The sequence below is a fragment of the Macaca nemestrina genome, chromosome 15 (genome assembly GCF_043159975.1).
Source record: "Macaca nemestrina isolate mMacNem1 chromosome 15, mMacNem.hap1, whole genome shotgun sequence".
In the NCBI taxonomy this organism is placed as follows: domain Eukaryota; kingdom Metazoa; phylum Chordata; class Mammalia; order Primates; family Cercopithecidae; genus Macaca; species Macaca nemestrina.
Genome location: NC_092139.1, coordinates 61,072,623 through 61,093,371, shown reverse-complemented (window position 1 = coordinate 61,093,371; position 20,749 = coordinate 61,072,623). Strand labels below are relative to the sequence as shown.

General features: G+C 40.6%; 1 pseudogene; it reads right to left on the bottom strand.

The window, feature by feature from the left end:
• Positions 1 to 527: 527 nt before the first annotated feature.
• LOC139358859 (general transcription factor II-I-like) lies at positions 528 to 18,077 on the bottom strand (annotated as a pseudogene).
• Between the last annotated feature and the right edge of the window lie 2,672 nt (positions 18,078 to 20,749).

The window sequence follows — 20,749 nt, the reverse complement described above, 5'->3', positions numbered from 1 at the left end:
AAAAGGAGCTACTGATACACGCAACAAGCCCAATGAGCCTGAGGTGAATTATGCTCAGTGAAAAAAAACTAATTTCAATAGAAACACACTATACATTCAATTTCTGTATCATAATTCAGAGACAGGGGTAATAAAAGCATTCTAAAATTAGATTGTGACAATGGTTGTAAAATCATTTTAAAAACATTTTAAGACTGTAAATTTACCATCAGTGAATTAAATATTTCAGATGGGTGATTTTCATGGTGCATCAATTATACCTCAATGAAGCTGCTAAAAATTAATCTTTTCACTACAATGAGAATAAAACAAAGGTTAACAGAAAACATAATGTGTGTGTTCATGTGCATGAACACCCAAACCTGTGCCCAAAAACACCATGCCTATTCAGTGACATGAGGTCAATTAATCCTACTCATAATGCTTGGAAGTGGGGGCAGATCTATGATCTTACCTAGAAAACAAGCAGCTGATCTGAAAACAAAAAACAAGTCTCTACTTTCTCAGCTCAATGAACTTTTCTTGGTTTATATAAATATCTAAGGATAATAAATAAAATCCCGACTGTGTTCTGCAAAATCCATTTCAGGGTTGCAAGATCACAATTCTCAGGGTGTTTAAAGGTAAAACCATCTGGAAGCCCCGTCCTATCAAAGCTGACTGGTCTTGTAGCATCTTCTCATATGGTACAGGCACCTCTGTGGGGTTTTGTAAAGCTTCCCCTGGGGCAGGTGAAAAGCACATAAATGTCATTAAATTGTAAGATTTACAAAACCATCACTACCTTATTGTGGCTTAATAAAGACATACATGATCATTTGTAATATGTGATTTTAAAATTACTTAATACTACAGCACCCTATTCACATGTAGGAAGTTCTAAACCTGACGCCGATCCAAAGGGCCAAAATGAAAAGTATACTAAATATATGACTTTTAAAACCACACAAAAGGAGAGAGAAATGTCTGATTTCTTGCATTATTGTCTTTAAGATGGTCCTACTGTGGCGTATTTCTTGGGTTCCTCCTAACTAGAAATGGAAAAAGTAAGGTTATTCCTCATCCATTCAGTTTGTGAAAATGTGTGTTATATGGCTGTTAAGTCAATGGCATAACATTAGAAAATTCTATTATATCATGTATCTTTTATAAAATTGCCTTTGAGATAGCAAAAGCAGAAATCGTCCTCAACTCTTTTTTCTGAGTGTTGCCATTTCTACAGCTTCTACACTCATCTGATTCGCCTGGGTTGTAGACTTCATTTTATGCATCTCTGCAACCTTTTCTTCTTCTTCAACACCTGTAACAAATATTAAGGTGCATATATATTCTCTTAGCATTTATTTGGCTTTTAATAAAAATAGTATTTCCTGTGTTCCAATATTGTGATCTGTTTTACAAACAAAACATAAGTAAAATGAGGTGGCCCACACTTATAATCCCAACACTTTGGGAGGCTGAAGTAGAATCGCTTGAGCCCAGGATTTTAAGACCAGCTTGAGCAACATAGAAACAACCTATCCCTACATAAAAAGATAAATAAAATCAGGTGTGGTGGTGCGTATCTGCAGTCCTCGCTACTCTGGAGGTTGAAACAAGAGGATTGCTTGAGTCCAGGAATTTAAGGTTACAATGAGCTATAATTATACCACTACACTCCAGCCTGGGTCACAGAAAGAGACCCTGTGTTTAAAAAAACAAAAGCAGGGGGAAGATTTTAAAGGGAGCTTTTAAAATAAAAACCTAACATAAGAGTAATTTATTGGCTATAAACTGAAATATGGGAAGTCTATCATCAAGAAAAAAATTCTAGGCTTACAAAGTCCAGCACAACCACCACCAGACACGCGTGACACTTGAAATGTGGCCAGTCCAAATTCAGATGTTCTGTAAGTGAACAACAGACACTGACTTTTGAAAACTCAGCACAAAAAGTATTCCAAATATCCCATCAATAATTTCTATATTGATTACACATTGAAATATTTTAAAGTATTGCCACTAAAATGATTTTCACTTGTTTCCCTGTATATTATAATATTATAACTAGAAAGCTGTAAATCATGTGAATGACTCACATTATATTTAGTTCTATTCAATAGCACTTCACTAAATCCCAGAGAAGGGCTCAGAATTCTCCTGAAGAATTTCTACAACTTCCTCATGAACCTATTGATCATGTTTCAGAAGAACACTATTGTAAACAAATAAAAGGTACTTGAGAATTAGGTACAAAAACCATTCTTCATGGTATCAAATTAGTAGCAATGTAAACAAATTACAAATACCAATAGACCGGGACTACAACTCGCAACGAGAACAACTCCCCTAATGCTTAGTTCTAATCAATGGAGAACCATGTATAACCATGGAGCACAGGAAGGGGAGAGTAAGCACAGCTGCCCGCGAGACTGTGGGATTTGTGGGTCAGAGGGCAGGTGATACACACACAATCAAAATAGCATTATTAGTATAAAGACACATACAGTCACGGACTTCACATTTCTCAAAATTGTAATATTGGCAAAATTTAAAAAATAGGTTACTACCATAAAGCTTGGAAGATTGTATCACAGGTGGTGAGGGGAGGGTTACAGTGGCAAGGATAGTTTTTTTAAGAAACTAAAAATGCTACACAGAATAGGAATTGGCAAAAAATGCTACACAGAATAGGAATTGGCAAATAGTGAATTGGCAAAATTTTTAATACACTAGTAATCTGCTCAATTTATCACGAATTGAATCTAATCTGATGACAGAAATTTAAGTTTAAACCTTAGTGGCATACAGACATCTGTGGGAGATACTGTAGGTTAATTCCAGACCACCACAATCATGGAAGTATAAAGTGAAGTTACACAAATGTCTTCATTTCCCAATGCATTTAAAAGTTATGTTGAATCTTTCTTTCACAAAAGATCTCTGGGACGTATGATGCTATTGGATACCATTTTATACACAGTGGAACTTCTTTCCAAATTGGAGTCAATCCTACAAAACCCTGCCTTTGCTTTATAAAGTAAATTTATGGAATATTCTAAATCTTTTGTCATTTCAACAATATTCATGACATTTTCACAAGGAGTAGATTTCATTTCAGAGACCCCTTTCTTTGCTCACTGTAAGAAGCAACTCCTTAGCTGTTCACATTTGATCATGAAACTGCAGCAGTTCAGACCCCTCTGCAGGCTCCACTCTTTTTTTTTTTTGAGACAGAATTTCACTCTTGTTGCCCAGGTTGGAGTGCAATGATAGGATCTCGGCTCATTACAACCTCCACCCACTGGGTTCAAGTGATTCTCCTGCCCCAGCCTCAAAAGTAGCTGGGATTACAGGTATGCCCCACCATGCCTGGCTAATTTTGTATTTTTAGTAGAGATGGGCTTTCTCCATGTTGGTCAGGCTGGTCTCAAACTCCCAACCTCAGGTGATCCACCCACCTCGGCCTCCCAAACTGCTGGAATTATAAGCATGAGCCACTGTGTCCAGCCAGCAGGCTCCACTTCTAATTCTAGTTCACTTGCTATTTCTACCACATCTGCAGTTCTTTCCTCCACTAAAATCTTGAACCCCTTAAACTCACCAATGAAAGATGGAATCAACTTTTTCCAGTCCTGTTAATGATATTTTGTTCTCTTCCCGTGAATCAAAAATGTTCTTAATGACACCTAGAACAGTAAATCTTTCCCAGAAGGTTTCTGATTTACTTTGCCCAGATCCTTCAGAGGAATCACTATCTCTGGCAGCTATGGCCTTACAAAATGTATTTCTTTCTTTTTTTGAGACGGAGTCTTGCTCTGTTGCCAGGCTGGAGTACAGTGGTGCGATCTTGGCTCTCTGGAACCTCCGCCTCCCTAGTTCAAGTGATTCTCCTGCCTCAGACACCCAAGTAACTGGGATTACAGGTGCACACCACCACACCCAGTTAATTTTTGTGTTTTTAGTAAAGATGGGGTTTCACCATGTTGACCAGGCTGGTCTCCATCTCCTGACCTCGTGATCTGCCTGCCTTGGCCTCCCAAATTGCTGGGATTACAGGTATGAGACACTGTGCCTGGCCTACAAAATATGCTTCCTAAAGAATAAAACTTGTAGGCTGAGTGCAGTGGCTCACACCTGTAATCCCAAGCACCGAAGAAGGCCGAGGTGAGCCGACTGCTTGAGCCCAGAAGTTTGAAACCAGCCTAGGCAACATGGAAACAAAACATCTCGACAAAAAAACCCCACAAAAATTAGCCAGGCGTGCTGGTGCACCACCTGTGGTCCCAGCTATTCAGCAGGCTGAAGTGGGAGGATCACCTGAGCCTGAGAAGATTGAGGCTGCAGTGAACTGTGATTGTGCCACTACACTCAAGCCTGACCAACAGTGAGATGACCTTCTCAAAAAAGAAAATATAATAATCATAAGACTTGAAATTACTCCTAGATCCATGGGCTGCAGAATGGATGTTGCATTAGCAGGCATGAAAACGACATTCATCTCTTTGTACACCTCCTTCAGGGCTCTCAGAGGGACTGGGTACAGTGTTAATGAGCAGTAATATTTTGAAAAGAACTTTTTTTTTTTCTGGGCAGTCGGTCTCAAAAGTAGGCTTAGAATATTCAGTGAACAATGCTATAAAGAGATGTGCTGTCATCCAGGCTTCGTTGTTCCACTGATAAGAGCACATGCAGAGCAGATTTAGCATAGCTAAGGGCCCTAGAATTTTTGGAATAGTAAATGAGCAATGGTTTCAATTAAAGTCACCAGCTGCATTAGCCCCTAACAAGAGTCTCAGCCCATCCTTTGAAGTCTTGAAGCCAGTAATAGAATTCTCTCTAGCTAGCAAAGTCCTAGATGGCATCTTCCAATGTAAGGCTGTTTTGCCTACATTAAAAATCTGTTTTTTGAGTGTAGCCATCTTCATGAATTATCTCAGTGAGATCTTCTGAAGAACTCGCAGTTCTTACACCAAGCACTTGCTGCTTCACTTTGCACTTTTATATTACAGAGACTGTGTCTTTCTTTAAACCTCATGTGCCAACCTCTGCTAGCTTTCAGCTTTTCTTTTGCAGCTTACTCACTTCCTCTCAGCCATCACAGAATTGAAGAGTTAGGGCCTTGTTCTGGATTAAGCTTTGACTTACTGGAATGTTGTGGCTGGTTTGATCTTCTCTCCAGACCAAAGTTTCTCTATCAGCAATAAGGTTGTTTTGCTTTTTTATCATTTGTGGGTTCACTGGAGCAACACTTCTCATTTCCTTTGATAACTTTTCCTGGGCATTCACCACCTGGCAAACTGGCCTAGCTTTCAGCTGCCAATATGTCTTCATCACTTTCTTTCTTCATCATTTTTATCTTTTGATTTAAAGTGAGCAGACTGCAACTCTCTTTTACACGAACACTTAGAGGCCACTGGAGGGCTGTTAACTGGCCTCATTTCAATATTGTGTCTCAGGGACTAGGGAGGCCTTAGGAGAGGAAGCGATGGGAAACCACCTGATTGGTGGAGCAGTCAGAACACACAACATTTGCCAATGAGGTTTGCCATCTTATATGGGTGCGTTCATGGAGTCCAAAACAAATTCAACAGTTACATCGAAGCTCACTGATCTCAGGTCACCTGAGGTCACATATAATAATCATGAAAAAATCTGAAATATTGTAAGAGTAACCAAATGTGACACCGAGAACCAAAGTGAGCATGTGTTGTTGGAAAAATGGCACCACAGACTTGTTTGACACAAGATTGCCACAAATCTTCAATTTGTAAAAACTGCAGTATCTGCAGGGCTCAAAAAAATGAGTTATGCCTGTATGTATTCTGTGCCTATAGATGCCCCGCCTTTTTTTGTTCCCTTTCAGTGTTTTTAAGAAAATGCTGTATCACTCAGTTAACATGAAACCTATCGATAGTGTTAGGTTACATACAGATATGAAACCTGTCATACTGTGAAAGGCCATAAGTGCTAACACCCTATAGTAAATGCTGTCTTCCAATGTCAAATAAGCTCACTGCTCTAAATGAGGATTACAAAACCCACTGAAGATTCAGATAAGGTGATTCCACTCAGTGAGTTCAGAACTGTTTAATTCTGTACCATGCTTAAACAAACTCATTTGCACAGTGAATTTCTTGTTTTCAGTTCACCATCTTTATCTAGAACTCCTTATCTGAGTAACAACTTTTAATCTATTCACAATTTCCCAAACTTCATTACTTTCTCTCTAATGTGTCTCATCAATCCAGAGGGAAGCCAAACAAGGAGCCCCACACAATAAACACTTGCCATTTTCCTCAATTCCTCAGTATCTACCCTGACATATTACCACCTCAGTGATTCCTTTTGAGCATTGTGAAATCTCTTCATAAACATTTCAGAAAATCATTCATAGTTTAGGCTGTGGACAATGGTTCACACCTGTAATCCCAGCACTTTGAGAGGCCGAGGTGAGTGGATCATTTGAAGTCAGGAGTTCAATACTAGCTTGACCAACATGGTGAAACCCCATCTCTACTAAAAATACAAAAGAAAAACAAAATTAGCTGGGTGTGGTGCCATGTGCCTGTAATCCCAGCTACTCAGGAGGCTGAGGCAGGGGATTTGCTTGAACTCAGGAAGCAGAGGTTGCAGTGAGCCGAGACCTCACCACTGCACTCCAGCCTAGACAACAGAATGAGACTCCATCTCAAAAAAAAAAAAAAAGAAAAACAAATATATATATACACACACACACACACACATACACACACACACAGTTTAAACTTCTGCTTTAGAAGAAAATATGACTAGTCTTATCTATAAAAATTTAGGTTTAAAATTCATGAAATAAAAATGACAAAAATACAATGCTTACAATATTTTACAAAGTCTATTTGAAAATTCTTTCTGGTATTGAAAAAAATTGTGTCCTCTGTCCTTCAGTTCCTCTTTATAATCTGTGATGCAGGTCACTTTCACCTTAAACTTGGCCAGTTCTTTAAACTACAATAAGAACAGCAAACATTATGTTAAAGGCAGACATTTAAAAGCACCATTTCTGCTAGATGAATTAAAAAATCTAACACAAGCCTGGGCAGAAAGCCTCACACCGGAAGTCCCAGCACTTTGGGAGGCTGAGGCAGGTGGAGCATGAGGTCAGGAGATCGAGACCACGGTGAAACCTGTCTCCACTAAAAATACAAAAAATTAGCTGGGTGTGGTGGTGGGCACCTGTAGTCCCAGCTACTCGGGAGGCTGAGGCAGGAGAATGGCGTAAACCCAGAAGGTGGAGCCTGCAGTGAGCCGAGATCGTGCCACTGCACTCCAGCCTGGGCAACAGAGCATGACTCCATCTCAAAAAAAAAAAAGAAAAGCAAAATAATAATAATAAGAAAGAAAGAAAGAAAGAAAGAAAGAAAGAAAGAAAGAAAGAAAGAAAGAAAGAAAGGCCGGATGTGGTGACTCATGCCTGTAATCCCAGCTACTTGGGAGGCTGAGTCAGGAGAATTGCTTGAACCTGGGAGGCAGAGGTTGCAGTGAGTCGAGATCATGCCAATGCACTCCAGTCTGGGTGACAGCGCAAGATTCTGTCTCAAAAAAAAAAAAAAAATATATATATATATATATATATATATATATATATATATATATATATATATATATATATATATATATATATAATACCATTTTTTAAGTTACCACTCTTTCTAAATAGATTTCTGCCTGATTTTAAACAAAAGACAAGACAAAATTTATAAGAAAAAAATGCAGAAATCCCTTGTAATCTGTTATAGGTCAGATTCTTGAAGAAAAAGACTGAGATTTCAAGCAGGCTTGCTGGGGAGCACTGTCAATAACAGCACCCAGGAATGGGAGGCAGGCATGGATGAACAGGCAAAGTGCTGAACAGGATGCAGCTGCACCAAGGGCTCAGAAGCCAGTGTGGCCCTCCCCAGGGAAAAGGTGGACAAGGTGACTCAAACACTGGCAGCAGCTGGGGAAATTAGTGCCATCAGTATTGAAAGAAGGGACTGAAACCCACACTGCAACATTCAGTACATAATCCCCTCCTCCAGAAGTATTCCTCCATCTACACATAGCCAGAGTCACATTTAGGTGATTACTTACCGACTTTCACTAAGTATATTTCTATAAAAGTCAAATTCTTTAAAAACGTTATAGAGTACATAGTATTCCATTTTATGGATACACCATAATTCATTTAGTGCTAACATTATTTCAAAGGTCAGTGATTCAAACTTTCCCTCCTAAAAATAACACTATTGTAATAGCCTGGGAAGAAAATATTTATGTACATCTTCAATGACTTTCTCAAAAAAGACATGAAAGTCAAGAAAAACCACCATTGACTTGGAGAGCTTCTGCCAAGAGATCTGCTGCTAGTCTGATAGGCTTCCCTTTGTGTGTAACCCAAACTTTCTCTCTGACTACCCGTAGCATTTTTTCCTTCATTTCAACTTTGGTGAATCTGACAATTATGTCTTGGAGCTGCTCTTCTCGAGGAGTATCTTTGTAGCATTCTCTGTATTTCCTGAATTTGAATGTTGGCCTGCCTTACTAGGTTGGGGAAATTCTCCTGGATGATATCCTGCAGAGTGTTTTCCAACTTGCTTCCATTTTCCCCGTCACTTTCAGGCACAAGAATCGGACGTAGATTTGGTCTTTTCACATAATCCCATATTTCTTGGAGGCTTTGTTCATTTCTTTTTACTCCTTTTTCTCCACACTTCTCTTCTCACTTCATTTCATTCATTTGATCTTCAATCGCTGATACTCTTTCTTCCAGTTGATTGAGTCAGTTACTGAAGCTTGTGCATTTGTCATGTATTTCTCGTGCTATGGTTTTCATCTCTATCAGTTCTTTTAAGGTCTTCTCTGCATTGATTTTTCTAGTTATCCATTCATCCATTCTTTTTTCAAGGTTTTTAGTTTCTTTGCGCTGGTTACGTAGTTCCTCCTTTAGCTCTGAGAAGTCTGATCGACTGAAGCTTTCTCTCAACTTGTTGAAGTCATTCTCCGTCCAGTTTTGTTTCGTTGCTGGCAATGAGCTGCGTTCCTTTGGAGGGGGAGATGCGCTCTGATTTTTTGAATTTCCAGCTTTTCTGCACTGCTTTTCCTCATCTTTGTGGTTTTATCTGCCTTTGGTCTTTGATGATGGTGACATACTGATGGGGTTTTGGTGTGGGTGTCCTTTCTGTTTGTTAGTTTTCCTTCTAACAGTCAGGACCCTCAGCTGTACGTCTGTTGGAGTTTGCTAGAGGTCCACTCCAGACACTGTTTGCCTGGGTATCAGCAGCGGAGGCTGCAGAAGATAGAATATTGCTGAACAGCGAGTGTTGCTGTCTGATTCTCACTCTGGAAGCTTCGTCTCGGGGTGTACCCCACCGTGTGAGGTATGAGGTGTCAGTCTGCACCTAGTGGGGGATGTCTCCCAGTTAGGTTACTCAGGGGTCAGGGACCCACTTGAGAAGGCAGTCTGTCTGTTCTCAAATCTCAACCTCCGTGCTGGGAGAGCCACTGCTCTCTTCAAAGCTATCAGACGGGCATTTACTTCTGCTGAGGTTTCTTTTTTTTTTTTTTTTTTTTTTTGAGACGGAGTCTCGCTTTGTCGCCCAGGCTGGAGTGCAGTGGCCGGATCTCAGCTCACTGCAAGCTCCGCCTCCCGGGTTTATGCCATTCTCCTGCCTCAGCCTCCCGAGTAGCTGGGACTACAGGCGCCCACCACCTCGCCCGGCTAGTTTTTTGTATTTTTAGTAGAGACGGGGTTTCACCATATTAGCCAGGATGGTCTCGATCTCCTGACCTCGTGATCCGCCCGTCTCGGCCTCCCAAAGTGCTGGGATTACAGGCTTGAGCCACCGCACCCGGCCTTCTGTTGAGGTTTCTGCTGCTTTTTGTTTAGCTATGCCCTGTCTCTATAGGAGGAGTCTACAGGCCTCCTTGAGCTTCAGTGGGCTCCACCCAATTCCAGGTTCCCGGTGGCTTTGTTTACCACCTAAGCCTCAGTAATGGCGGGCACCCTTCCCCCAGCCTTGCTGCTGCCTTGCAGTTAGATCTCAGACTGCTGTGCTAGCAATGAGGGAGGTTCCGTGGGCATAGGACCCTCTGGGCCAGATGTGGGATAAAATCTCCTGGTGTGTCGTTTGCTAAGACCCTTGGTAAAGTGCAGTATTAGGGTGGCAGTTACCCGATTTCCCAGGTGTTGTGTGTCTCAGTTTGCCTTAGCTAGGAAAAGGGATACCCTTCCCCCTTGTGCTTCCCAGGTGAGGTGATGCCTCGCCCTGCTTCAGCTCTCGCTGGTCATGCTGCACCTGCTGACCAGCACTGATTGTCCAGCACTCCGCAGTGAGATGAACCTGGTACCTCAGTTGAAAATGCAGAAATCATCCGTCTTCTGTGTCACTCATGCTGGGAGATGGAGGCTGGAGCTGTTCCTGTTTGGCCATCTTGGGTGCACCAGAGTGGGGACCAATATTCAACATTCTAAAAGAAAAGAATTTTCAACCGAGAATTTCATATTCAACCAAAGTAAGTTTCATAAGTGAAGGAGAAATAAAATCCTTTACAGACAAGCAAATGCTTAGAGATTTTGTTACCACCAGGCCTGCCCTACGAGAGATCCTGAAGGAAGCACTAAACATGGAAAGGAACAAAAGGACCAGCCATTGCGAAAACACATCAAAATGTAAAGTCCATTGATGCTAGGAAGAAACTGCATCAACTAACAAGCAAAATAACCAGCTAATATCACAATGACGAATCAAGTTCACACATAACAATATTAACCTTAAATGTAAATGGACTAAATGCTCCAATTCAAAGACACAGACTGGCAAACTGGATAAAGAGTCAAGACCCATCAGTGTGCTGTATTCAAGAGATCCATCTCACATGCAGAGACACACATAGGCTCAAAATAAAGGGATGCAGGAAGATCTACCAAGCGAATGGAAAACAAAAAAAAAAGGAGGAGTTGAAATCCTAGTCTCTGATAAAACAGACTTTAAACCATCAAAGACCAAAAGAGACAAAGAAGGCCATTACATAATGGTAAAGGGATCAATTCATCAGGAGAGCTAACTATCCTAAACATATACAACCCAATACAGGAGCACCCAGATTCATAAAAGGAAGTCCTTAGAGACTTACAAACAGACTTAGACTCCCATACAATAATAATGGGAGATTTTAACACCCCACTGTCAACATTAGACAAATCAATGAGACAGAAAGTTAACAAGGATATCCAGGAATTGAACTCAACTCTGCACCAAGCAGACCTAATAGACATCTACAGAACTCTCCACCCCAAATCAACAGAATAAACATTCTTCTCAGCACCACATTACACTTATTCCAAAATTGACCACATAGTTGAAAGTAAAGCACTCCTCAGCAAATGTAAAAGAACAGAAATTATAACAAACTCTCTCTCAAACCACAGTGTGATTAAACTAGAACTCAGGACTAAGAAACTCAATCAAAACCACTCAACTACATGGAAACTGAACAACCTGCTCCTGAATGACTACTGGGTACATAACGAAATGAAGGCAGAAATAAAGATGTTCTTTGAAACCAATGAGAACAAAGATACAACATACCAGAATTTCTGGGACACGTTTAAAGCAGTGTGTAGAGGGAAATTTATAGCAATAAATGCCCACAAGAGAAAGCTGGAAAGATCTAAAATTGACACCCTAACATCACAACTAAAAGAACTAGAAAAGCAAGAGCAAACACATTCAAAAGCTAGCAGAAGGCAAGAAATAACGAAGATCAGAGCAGAACTGAAGGAGATAGACACATAAAAATCCCTCCAAAAATCAATGGATCCAGGAGCTGGTTTTTGGAAAAGATCAACAAAATTGATAGACTGCTATCAAGACTACTAATGAAGAAAAGAGAGAAGAATCAAATAGATACAATAAAAAAATGATAAAGGGGATATAACCACTGATCCCACAGAAATACAAACTACCATCAGAGAATACTATAAACACCTCTACACAAACAAACTAGAAAACCTAGAAGAAATGGATAATTTCCTGGACACTTACACTCTCCCAAGACTAAACCAGGAAGAAGTTGAATCCCTGAATAGACCAATAGCAGGCTCTGAAATTGAGGCAATAATTAATAGCCTACCAACCAAAAAAAGTCCAGGACCAGATGGATTCACAGTCAAATTCTACCAGAGGTACAAGGAGGAGTTGGTACCATTCCTTCTGAAACTATTCCAATCAATAGAAAAAGAGGGTATTCTTCCTAACTCATTTTATGAGGCCAGCATCATCCTGATACCAAAGCCTGACAGAGATACAACAAAAAAAGAGAATTTTAGAGCAATATCCCTGATGAACATCGATGTAAAAATTCTCAATAAAATACGGGCAAACCGAATCCAGCAGCACATCAAAAAGCTTATCCACCATGATCAAGTGGGCTTCATCCCCGGGATACAAGGCTGGTTCAACATATGCAAATCAATAAACGTAATCCAAAATATAAACAGAACTAAAGACAAAAACCACATGATTATCTCAATAGATGCAGAAAAGGCCTTTGACAAAATTCAACAGCCTTTCATGTTAAAAACTCTCAATAAATTCGGTATTGATGGAAAGTATTTCAAAACAATAAGAGCTATTTGTGACAAACCCACAGCCTATATCATACTGAATAGGCAAAAACTGGAAGCATTCCTTTTGAAAACTGGCACAAGACAGGGATGCCCTCTCTCACCACTCCTATTTAACATAGTGTTGGAAGTTCTAGCTAGAGCAATCAGGCAAGAGAAAGAAATAAAGGGTATTCAGTTAGGAAAAGAAGAAGTCAAATTGTCCCTATTTGCAGATGATATGATTGTATATTTAGGAAACCCCACTGTCTCAACCCAAAACCTCCTGAAGCTGATAATCAACTTCAGCAAAGTCTCAGGATACAAAATCAATGTGCAAAAATCACAAGCATTCTTATACACCAGCAACAGACAAACAGAGAGCCAAGTCATGAATGAACTCTCATTCACAATAGCTTCAAAGAGGATAAAATACCTAGGAATCCAACCTACAAGGATGTGAAGGACCTCTTCAAGAACTACAAACCACTGCTCAGTGAAATAAAAGAGGACACAAACAAATGGAAGAACACACCATGTTCATGGATAGGAAGAATCAATATTGTGAAAATGGACATACTGCCCAAGGTAATTTATAGATTCAATGCCATTCCCATCAAGCTACCAATGACTTTCTTCACAGAATTGGAAAAAACTGCTTTAAAGTTCGTATGGAACCAAAAGAGACCCTGCATTACCAAGGCAATCCTAAGCCAAAAGAACAAAGCTGGAGGCATCATACTACCTGACTTCAAACTATACTACAAGGCTACATAAACAAAACAGCATGGTACTGGTACCAAAACAGAGATATAGACCAATGGAACAGAACAGAGCCCTCAGAAATAATACCACACATCTACAGCCATCTGATCTTTGACAAACCTGACAAAAACAAGAAATGGGGAAAGGATTCCCTATTTAATAAATGGTGCTGGGAAAATTGGCTAGCCATAAGTAGAAAGCTGAAACTGGATTCTTTCCTTACTCCTTATACTAAAATTAATTCAAGATGGATTAGAGACTTACATGTGAGATCTAAAACCATAAAAACCCTAGAAGAAAACCTAGGGAATACCATTCAGGACATAGGTATGGGCAAGGACTTCTTGTCTAAAACACCAAAAGCAACGGCAACAAAAGCCAAAATTGACAAATGGGATCTAATTAAACTAAAGAGCTTCTGCACAGCAAAAGAAACTACCATCAGACTGAATAGGCAACCTACAGAATGGGAGAAAATTTTTGCAATCTACTCATCTGACAAAAGGATAATATCCAGAACCTATAAAGAACTCAATCAAATTTACAAGAAAAAAAACAACCCCAACAAAAAGTGGGCAAAGGATATGAACAGACACTTCTCAAAAGAAGACATTCATACAGCCAACAGACACATGAAAAAATGCTCATCATCACTTGCCATTAGAGAAATGCAAATCAAAACCACAATGAGATACCATCTCACACCAGTAAGAATGGCAATCATTAAAAAAATCAGGAAACAACAGGTGCTGGAGAAGATGTGGAGAAATAGGAACACTTTTACACTGTTGGTGGGATTGTAAACTAGTTCAACCATTGTGGAAAACAGTGTGGCGATTCCTCAAGAATCAAGAACTAGAAACGCCATTTGACCCAGCCATCCCATTACTGGGTATATACCCAAAGGACTATAAATCATGCTGCTATAAAGACACATGCACATATATATTTATTGCGGCACTATTCACAATAGCAAAGACTTGGAATCAACCCAAATGTCCATCAGTGACAGACCGGATTAAGAAAATGTGGCACATATACACCATGGAATACTATGCAGCCACAAAAAAGGATGAGTTCATGTCCTTTGTAGGGACATGGTTGCAGCTGGAAACCATAATGCTAAGCAAACTATCAGAAGAACAGAAAACCAAATACCACATGTTCTCAGTCATAGGTGGGAATTGAACAATGAGATCACTTGGACCCAGGAAGGGGAGCACCTCACACCGGGTCCTATTGTGGGGAGAGGATGGGGGGAGGGATAGCTTTAGGAGATACACCTAATGTAAATGACGAGTTAATGGGTGCAGCACACCAACATGACACATGTGTATATATGTAACAAACCTGCACGTTGCGCACATGTACCCTAGAACTTAAAGTATAATAATAAAATAAATAAGTAAATGATTAGTTGTATAACTAAAAAAAAAAAAAAAAAAAAAAAACCATTTAGAGTCAATATTCCAAACACTCAAAATCCACTGAAATTTGCTTTCTAATAATGTTCGTAATATCCCAGCAAATGTTAACACGTGACTTTTCCAGAAATCTTGAAAAAGGGTATCTTAGTATAATAAACATACTCCACTGATTGGTGTTAAAATTAAAGAGCATCGCAGCATAATTTTCTGCAAATTACTATATCCTTTGTCTATTTATCAAATGTGTTAGTGTATCTCCGACTGACCCATAAAAGTACATCACTTATTTTAGGCATAGAGAAGCCATTTATGGAATTAAATAATTACATAACAATTACATATATTTTGTTTTGGTTTTAAAATTTGTCTCAGTAAAACTATTTTTGCTCATCTAGAATTTAACTGATTACATGATGAAGACTATACGTTGAAGCTTGTTTTTACCAAAATTTTAACTTTTTACCAAATAGCCTATTTTCTCAATATCATTTGTTGAAAACTATAAGCTTTCCACTATTTGTTTTTGATTTGTACAATAATTGCCCTCTAATTTTTTAAATGGAGATTATTTCTGCATAATATTGCTTTAAAATGTTATCTTCAGTAACTAATTTAGCAGTTAGTGAGGGGATCAGAAATCTTTTGAGCTATAATAAAGCCATGGTAGAGAACTTCTGACCTGCAGGTGGCCCAACAGTTGCCCCAGAGTGAAGAATGATGGGCCACGGTAATTTCCTTCCATTGCGCTTACATGACATGTGCTGCACTTACATGACATTCTCCTGTAAGGAACTATTATTTACTTACCTTGCAGTAAATGAGGGTACATTCTTGCTTCACTATCCGCACTCTTAAAACAATCCTGTTAACAATGGCAATGTTTATGAAAGAGTAAAGCAAGGTTCATGTACTATCCACAGATTAGCTAAAGGACGTCTACTAGCCAAGGAAGAGATAAAGTCAGCCTGGATCTGTTTAGCACTCAAGCCAGTGAAGCACTCACTTCAAGCCAGTGAAGAGCTCAGCAGTTTCTACACCTTTACTTATAGTGTGTAATATACAAGTAGAAATAGGAGAAGAAATAGTCTTACTAATGCTGGGGAGGAAGAAGTAAAGGCTGAGAATAGTGGAATGACTATGCCAAAGATGAGGGAACTGTAAAGAAATTCCAAGGAAGTGACTGGATCTTATGAGGCCCTATGGTACTCTTTGCAGAGATCAATATTTTAAAAAATGATTTTATTATCAACAGAACCGCATTTCATCTCCAAATTTTTATTTAGAATTTACAGTCACAAAGTTTGGCTGATTTTATGACAACAAGGAAGAAACAAGTCATTCATAAAACAACAATAGATTAACAACAAACCATTCTGAAATTTCTTTAGGGAGATAATTTTATGAAGTTTTTAAAACTTTTTTTAATGCCCTAATAAGAAAACAGAAAAGATGGTCAAGCACAGTTGCTCAAGCCTATAATCTGAACACTTTGGGAGACCGAGGCAGGAAGGTCACTTGAACCCAAGAGGTCAAGGCTGCACTGAGCTATGATCAAGCCACTGCCCTCCATTCGGAAAGAGTCAGATCCTGTCTCAAAAAAATGAAAGAAAAACAAAGCATCCACAAACTATGTCACACAGAGCTCTGTGAGGTTAAGCACCACCTAATACTTTTCAACCACTTAAGAGGAGGAAAATGCATAGCTCCTCCTGCTTAAAATGTTTACATTTAATATGTCAGAAAATACCTAAGGCCGTGCATGGTGGCTCATACCTGTAATCCCAACACTTTGGGAAGCCAAGGCAGGACAATTGCTTGAGCCCAGGAGTTTAAGACAAACCTGGGCAACATAAAGAAACCCTGTTTCTATTAAAAAAAAAAAAAAAAAAAAAAAGCTTAAAAATTAGCTAGGCCAGGAGCAGTGGCTCATGCCTGTAATCCCAGGACTTTGAAAGGCAGAGGTGGAACTGATTGAGCTCAAGAGTTAAGAGACCAGCCTGGGCAGTATATTAAGACCTCATCCCCATTAAAAAGCAAAACAAAGCAGCCAGATGTGATAGGACATGCCTATAGTCCCTGCTACTCCGAGGCAGAGGTAGGAAGACTTGAACCCAGGATGTCCAGGCTGCAGTGAGCCATGATGACATCACTGCATTTCAATCTGGACAATAGAGTAAGACCCTTTCTCAAAATAAAGTAAAAAAAAAAAAAAAACAGAAAACACCTAAGCCTGATACTTTTTATAATAAATACTAGTTTCAGCCATATACCCATAAAAATATAAATTAAATGTATAACTGCCATGATAGTAATATAAAAATACAAAACTACATAATCAGTACTCAATATTTCACTGTAATTATGCAGATGATAGGCTTTTTTTAAAGTAAAGAGGTGGCCAGGTGCAGTGGTTCTCACCTTCAATCCCAGCCATTTGGGAGGCCAAGGCAGACAGATCACTTGAGCTCACGAGTTCAAGATAAGCCTCGCCAACATTGTGAAACCCCATCTTTAGCAAAAATACAAAAATTAGCTGAGTACAGTGGTGCACGTCTGCAGTTCCAGCTACCAGAAAGGCTGTCAGGAGAATCACTTGAGCCTGGGAGGCGGAGGTTGCAGTGAGCTAAGATCGCACCACTGCACTCCACCCTTGGTGACACAGTGAGACTCCATCTAAAAACACACACACACAGACACACACACACATATAAACAGCTAACACTAAACAATTTAGAAAGAGGTGGTTAACGCAATAGTGAATGTGTAAGCAGAAGAAATACAGATACACAATAGTAAAGATGCCATCACGACCCCAAATTCCGGAAATCTACATACAGATACAATAAAACTCCAGTACCACACTCTAGTATACAAACTCATTCTGAGTAACCACAAATATTAGATATAATTTCAAAGTTAACACTTGCAAAACAAATGATTGCCTAAAATAATGGTAGAAAATTATTTGAGATTCAATGTAAAAATTAAACACTCTGAAGCATGGTAATAAAATGTGATTCGAAAAGCAAAACTACTATCCAAGAAAAGAAAACTATTCCTTAAAACTAAAAAAAAAAAAAAAAAAAAAAAAAAAACCCATAAAATTATATCTTCTACAAAAACAAATCAACTTTATCTACAGCCTAGTTCTACCCAACTATGGAATGTCAGAAGAGAAGGTCTCACCATGGACTCAAGAGCTAACATGAGGAATATCACCACCATCCTGCTGAGGACTCCTCATCTTCAATGGCCAGGGTGGACATTTTTACTTGGGCCATGATCTTTGTGAAACACAAGTAATAAGAAAGTGAGTGGTAAAAATCTGGTGTTCCAAACCCACATTCAGAGCTCTGAGGATCTCCCACTGGCTGTCTAATTTACTGCTTTTTTTTGCCTATGAGAAAAAACAAGACTCAAAAACTAAGTATGTGATTTGTCTAAAACTCTCATCACATAGAGAATCTATTCCATAACTTTGTATCTAGTGTTATTTCAATAACATTAGGTTAATATCACACCCAAAATAAATGCAGATGGCACTCAGAATCAGTGAAATTTCTCCCAAGGAGGAGGAGGAGGAGAGATAGACGGACTATCACAGACCAACGTGGGACAGAGCTGCCCAGCTCCCTCTCTCCCTTGCACATCCTGACATAACGAAGGGTGGGTGCAGTGGACTGAGGCTGGGGGGAGACACGTTTCCCTTCTTACTGAGAAAACAGATCACAGGCATCAAGAAACAAGTAAGATGATTTATATTACAGCACGTTGCTCTATTTGAAAAATGTTTTGTAATATTTCGGTAACAAAAAAGACCCTCAAACGAATTTCAAACACTATCAATATTCAACACATAAACAGAAAATATGAACTGTCAGCAAGGATATCGGAAAACCGGACCTTGTACGCACTGCTCTTCAGAACGTAAACTGCTGCAGCCCCTGTGGAAAATGGTTTGGCAGCTCCTTACAACATTAAGCACAGAATTATCACACAATCCAACAACTCCCTTTCAGGGTATATACCCAAAAGAACTGAGAGCAAGGACTCAAACAGGTATTTGTACATTCATGTTCACAGCAACATTATTCACAGTGGCCAAAAACTACAACCAACCCTAAGGCCCATCAATAGGTAAATGGATAAACAAAATGTGATACACACACATACATGGAATATTATTCAGCTGCATAAAGTAAACAACGATTCTGGCCAGGTTCAGGGTCTTACTCCTGTAATCTCAGCACTTTGGGAGGCCGAGGCAGGCAGATCATCTGAGCCCAGGAGTTGCACACCAGCCTGGGCAAAATAAATAGCAAGACCTCATCTCTAAGTTTTTTTTTAAAGAAAATTCTGATAACCCTATAGATGAACCTTGACAGCACTATGCAATCTACGCATGCAACAAAACCGTACTCATACTCCACAAATATGCAAAGTTGTTTTAAAATGGGGAATTCATCGAGGAAGAAATGTGACCCACAGAGAGCAGAGAGGAGTGAGACAGAAAAGCCACCCACCCAGAATCGGCGTGGAGCCCAGGGGTCTCCCCACGGCAGAGAAATGGTAAGTAAGCAAGGGCCACTGCTGACTCACCCTTCTGCCATCAACTTTTGAAATCCTGGGCACAGAAAATCCTCCGACACCCTCCCCACAGAGCTCCCCAACTGACACAGAGAGCTGCATGGAGTCTGGTAAGAGCCTCCAGTCAGGCCCACACGGAACCCTAAGGACGCTGGACCCCTGAGCACCACAGTGCCAGCTGCTATAGCTCTGCCACCAGAAGAGGCCAGACTCGCTCACATGCTCCCAGGATAGGGGCCATATCTATAGTGCTGAGGAGCAGACAGACTCACCTCCTGTCTCCACTCTACCTCCTGTAGAGGCCTCACCTCCACTACACCTCGCCTGGTAATGCCCACTGGCCTGGGTCTCAGTGCAGCCACTTACCCCCCGCCTGAGCACTCAGGCTAACTGCAACTCTGTAGACAGACCTCCCAGAGGTACCTGTCAGGTCTGCTGTTTCTGCAATTGCCATGGCCCCTACACTTTTACCTTTCTGAGGCTAGGGAGGGACCGAAGAGCCCAAGAACTGTCACAGGTTTCTAGCACACCACAGCTGCCTTACAGAAAGTGCACAAACTGTTTCCACGTTGGTCCCCCTCTCTGCTATGCCTCACTGGGGAGGGTCTCCTGACCTGGGCCCCCAGCACAGCCATCCTGCACCCCCACCCTGACGAACTGCTTCAGTCAGTGGCATCTCTGCATCTCTCTGAGATGGAGCTTTCAGGGGTAACCCACAGGCTCTCTGCTATTGCCACTGTAGCAGTACCACCATTGCTGCCCTTGGTCTGGGCAAAGAATAAAGACCCTGATTGCTTTGCCAGCACCTCCAGCATGCCACAGCCACCAGAAGGAGAAAATTCCAGTTTCTCTTCTCTGTGAGCTTTCAGCTTCCTGCCCTTCACCAGAAGGAGCCCCAGGTTTAAGTCCACAGTTCGGCCACCTCACCCTTGGCAGAACATTCTCACTGGCAGTGGCTCTGTGTCTCTCTGGGGTGGAGTTCCCGGAGGCAACTGACAACCTTTCTGCCATTATTGCTGCAGTGATGCTGCCCTTGCTGCCCTCAGGTTGGGGAAGAAACAAAGTGCCTCAGTGCTTTGCTCACACCTGCAGCAGGCCACAGCCACCATATGGAGGGAAGTCCAGTCTGTCTTCCCTGTTGGCCCCAAATCTCCTGCTCTTAACCAGGCAAGGGTCCCAGCTTAGGCCCACAATGCAGCTGCTCCTTTTCTCACTGATCATTCTGATTGGCAGCAGCTCTGCATGTCTCTGAGGTGGTAGCCCAAGAGACAAGTGAAAGGCTGTCTGCCATTGCCATTGCCGAGGTCCCCAACCCTGCTGCTCCCAAGTTGGGGAGAAAATGAAAAGCCTGAGTTCACCCCAGAGC